This window comes from Lissotriton helveticus, chromosome 1_1 (genome assembly GCF_964261635.1).
Source record: "Lissotriton helveticus chromosome 1_1, aLisHel1.1, whole genome shotgun sequence".
NCBI lineage: Eukaryota > Metazoa > Chordata > Amphibia > Caudata > Salamandridae > Lissotriton > Lissotriton helveticus.
The window spans coordinates 1,721,575,213-1,721,580,321 of NC_136057.1; positions in this window are offsets into that span (position 1 = coordinate 1,721,575,213).

The following is a 5,109-nucleotide window of genomic DNA, read 5'->3' on the forward strand; positions in this document are numbered from 1 at the left end:
CTGCCTGCTGTTGTCATCGTCATTCCGCCAACCCTGCCAGGTTGGTCCTGTGCTTCAATGAGTGCCAAGAATAAAGGTAGTGTTGGCAGATCCAGGCTCTTAGATTCTGGGTGGCGACTGGGACATTAAACAGACATTGGGTAACATGTCTGTTGAAAAGGTGTTGAATGTAGTTTCTCCAAAGTAAAATGTAAATTGATACTTGTATAGCGCACTACTCACCCGCAAGTGTCTCAAGGCGCTTGTACGAATACCGCTGTGGAACCCATCCTGGCTTTCCCTGTGAGGTGTCCACTCCTGGGCACCCCCAAGGTGGAGGCCAGGCATCCTTAGCATTGTGGGGGCCGTTGTGGAGATTAAGCAAGCTATTGCCCAGAGTTGCAGAGTGGGACTCTATGATTTGAATAGGCACCGAGGTGAGAATGATCAGGTCCGTGGAATTTTTGAGCCCAAGACCCGCCGAGGCGGGGAATTGAACCCTGGTCCCAGGCTAGACCTCTGCATCAGGGTCTGCTGCTCTAACCATTCAGCCACACTTCTCCACTAAAGTAGGCCACTTTGCCCACATAGAGACAGCACTGATGTTCAACCAGTTTCTTTCCCCACTTATGGCATCCTTTTCCAATAAATAGCATTTTTTCTAAGTCTCTGAGAGCTTATAGAGAACATGGCATGTGGCTGTGTGGGCAACAGACATACACATTTCATGGTGATTGGGTATAGAGGTCCATAGCCTGTTGAGGAGTGTCTACATAGTTCCAGGAAGGTCAGAGCTGTGCCAGATGTTAAAGATAACCACTGCTTTTGTAAATTAATTCAATATGTATCCATACAAATGCGTCCAAACATGTGTCTATATAAGTCTGAGTGGAACCAGAATCCCGAGATGTCAATGCACGACTATAGTGCTCTACCTGTAATTTGTGTATACTACATGTCCATTTTAGGTCAGTTTGCTTGGGAAAGTTTTTTTTTCCAAACAGGGAAATGTTTATTAAAAAGCGTTTAGTTGCCTTTAGACACAAGGTAAGGTAAATGCTTAAATAAGAATGTAGAATTGGAGAAAAAACACCCTTTACTTTGTTAATAAAAACTGAGGGCCATATTTATGGCCAAGTCACACAGTGCAGTGTAGCAAGTCACCTTGCTGCGCTGCACTGCACTGCGTAACAGGGAAAGGGCAGGAATGGGCCGTATTTAAGGCAATACGGCACATTCCTACCATTTTCCCTGCGCTAGCGCTCTTTTAGCTGTCTAGCGCAAATGCAGACACTCTTGCACCATGGTGCAAGGGTGCCTGCGTTGTAAGGAGGATTGTGTTTGTGCAGGAAGGGGCACCTCTTTTATGGGTGCTGCAAAATGCAGCACTCATGCAAAGAGGAAAAAACAAGAAGAAATAAACATATTTCCACTCATTACGCGTCACCTGGGGAGGCATAGGTTTTTGTCTCATTCCCAGGTCTCTATCACTTATGGTAAATCCGTGAATGCATCAAAATCCATGGTTGTTGCTTGGGAGCACCCACACACAATGCCATCTAAATGCCTCCTTGGTAGAGTGATGGAACGCAGCGATTTACTCAAGATTTATGAAGCCACTCAAGGCTTTGCAGGGTTCCTTGCGTGGCTACTTAAACCTAATTTTTAATTTGCGTCACTCCTGCGTGCAAGAGCAATGCAAAGAGGCTTGCAAATATGGCCTGTAGTCTGTCTTTAGATGGGAGAGGGAAACATGCTTTACAACGCAACTTTTACCACGCAGTGCCTTTACGACGCAACTTTTACAACGCAAACCATTACAACGCATTGCGCTGGGGGGTGCTCTAGGATAGGGAATACGTTTAATTTACTATCCAACACCTTCCCTAATGTCCACGGGGACTGGAGTTGGAATAGTAAATTCAACTATTCACTGTCCAGCACCCCAAAGCGCTATGCGTTGTAAAGGTTTTCGTTGTAAAAACCGCGTTGTAAAGGCATGCGTGGTAAAAGCATGCGTTGTAATGTCATACATCCGATGGGAGATGCAGCAGAAACGGTTTTCTATAAGAACAGCTACCAGCACAAATTGAAATTAAAATACTCTGGTTGTTTTTACCATTCAGGAACAGAATGTTCATCATACAATGGGGGACAGTAAGGCTGTGCAGATGGATGGTTTGGAGGCTGCCATTATGATGATGAAGCCTAAATTTCACTGGGACGTATGAAGTATTCTCCATATTTCGCAGTGACGTATGAAATATATCATATATTTCAGGGGCGTGGTGAAACGAAGACTTTTACACCACTGCATTTGTTTTTAGGCTATCCGATGCAAAAAAGCCCTTTCAATGCAAACTAAGGTTGAGCCACTACCACAGATCCTCCCGCCCACTTATACATCTTGGCGGAGTCACTTGTCTTATCATAAAGCTTCTTGCGTTGAGAAAAGACTCAGCCCCTTCTGGATAACATTTTCATTTGTCCAAATAAATACATTCGAATTTTGGATAAAATACAAAGCAACGTATTAGCTGTTAAATAATTAAACACATTTTCACTTAAAGGAAAAAGCTCATCAGCTGACTCACTTTAACATAAAATGTTTGTTCTTTTTTCACCACAGGCTAGCAAACAGAACACCATGCTAAAATATTCTGTGTAATATTTCCCAAAAGCTATTTCCTATTTGATGGCCAAAAAATGCTTTTCATGCCTTTTTAAACTAAAGTGAGGGCTCGGATATATAGCAGCACATAAGAGTCTTGTGAATTACAAGCCCAGAGTTGCATCTTGATTTTAAAGCTGTAGTCTCTCGGCGTACAATATCACTAGAATCCCTCAGTGACATCCTAGGCTTGTATTAGTTGCCCCATGAATATCGGATCAACAATATGGAGGACAGAATATGAAAAATAGAATATTGACAGGCAAGTCTGAATTTTCTATACCTAACTCCACATATATGTGCCTACGCTATACATCTATCTTCAAGGTACTAAAATGGAGTTTGGAATAGTAAATCTATATTTCCCCATACACTCTTACCTTTCATATTCTATTCCTCGGTATGAGTTGGAGACTAATCTCTCCAGCCACACTATTGTTGGTGTCGATATTCAGTAGATCAATCACTTGCATTTCAAAGAAACCCTTCATTTGAGCTATTCATTCCTGTTTATTGTGGTGTGCATTCTTATTGGTTTCAAGTTGTAGTTCATAGTTTTGAAGTTCCTCCATGAAGTATGGCCTCCTTCCAAGCAGCTCAGTGATGGAAAATTCCTTCCATTATCTGATTTACAGATACAAAACCTGGACACGCCTCATTAAGTTCCAGTAATGGTATCTCTGGGTTCTGCTGATATCTGCAAACCTTTCTGCCTTTGACCCCGGAGTAAATCATTACCATGCAATAATATCAATATATGACGACGATGTCATAAACCCTCCAATACTCAGTGTTCTTGAAACATAATTACAGAACCCCATCATATAGCTCCTAGCGTTGAATAGTTTCAACCACAAGCACCATGTTTTGTTGTCATTTTCATTGCCTGCACATCTTCTTATAGCACCCTACATTTCCTGCAAACATTATCGTGATATGAGATGAGCCTTCATAATTGTTTATACGCTGTACACAAATGGAAAGGGACAAAAGAGGCATGTGCTAAAGATATCCAGGGGCATATCTACACGCCCCTATCGCCACGGGAACGTCACTTTTATCGACGTTGTGGTGGCGATAGGGGCGTTGTCTTAGTTACAAGGCAGCGTTAAACCACTTAACGTGGCTTAACGCTGCCTTGTAAATAAGGCCCCTTTTCACGCTATGGTTAGTGTAAAAGGGGTGGGCAGTGGGTGTTGCGATGGGCGTTCCACCACAACACCCATTCATTTTGATGCTGCCCCCTCTGTACAAGGGCGGCGAACATCGGAGGCAGCACCAAAATTAAGACCGGGGAAAGCCTGGTCTTAAGTTGGCGAAACGAGGAGAAATGCATAATTTCTCCTCGTTTTTGCTTTTTCCCTGTGTGCTGCCTTGTGCAGCACACATGGAAAAAGAACAAGTATTGTTTATGTACAGGAAGTCCCCCTTCCAGTACATAAACAATCTTTTAAAAAAAAAGCCATTTTGTAACTTTCATGTGTGCTGTGTTAAGCAGCACACATCAAAGTGACAACATTGTATTTCAGGCTTATTTATGTGCAGGAAGGGACACCTTCCTACACATCAACAATCCTCCCCGCACGCAGACACCCTTGTACTGTTGTGCAAGGGTTCCTGCGTCGGTGCTACACTGCCAAGTGTAGCGCCATCGCAGGCGGAAACGCAAGGCTGCACCATATCGTAAATATGGTGCAGCCTTGCTTTTCAGAAGTGGCGGAGTGAGGCGTTAAGCCATGAGGGATAACGCCTCACTCCACCACGTCTAGTGTACATACCCCCCCCCAGTTTCATGAGTAAATATACACACGTAGACGAGGCTGCTGTTTTTAATTGGAAGAGTATCCCTTATACCTGCTTTTAAAAATGCAGGTAGGGGCTTGGGAGGAGCAAGAGGGCATCTTCCATACAGAGGGGCAGTTAATGTCCAAGAGAGCCCTCCCAGTAGAAGGGATCAAGTGTAGCGGGTGGATTCAAAAGGGGCTGTACATTCACGTGGGCATAACTGGAGACCATAGAATCAGGATATGAGTTGATAATACCACAAAAGCCTAATTGGATACATTTGCACAGGATGTTGTTCATAATGTCCCTGAGACGCTGATGTCAGCACATTCTTCAGTGGACCAGGTCCAGGCCCCTACATCCCTGATGCAGTGAGCATGGGCTGTGCTCCCCTGTATCCCTGAGTGAGGAGTCAACAAAATCAGTGGCATCCTTTTAAACCCCATCCATGCACCTATGTATTGCACACTAGAACAATCTTTAGCAGGATCAAACTCATTTTACTTCACATTAACCAACACAAACCATTCTCAACGAGGCAGGTACCAGACAGCTGACCATCAGCAGTCAAACAACCATACATGGGTGGTCAGTAGACATCCCTGAAAGACGGCGCTCAGAGCAAGAAGGTGCTTTGATGCTCTGTGAATGGCAGGAGCTATAAAGATGCTCAT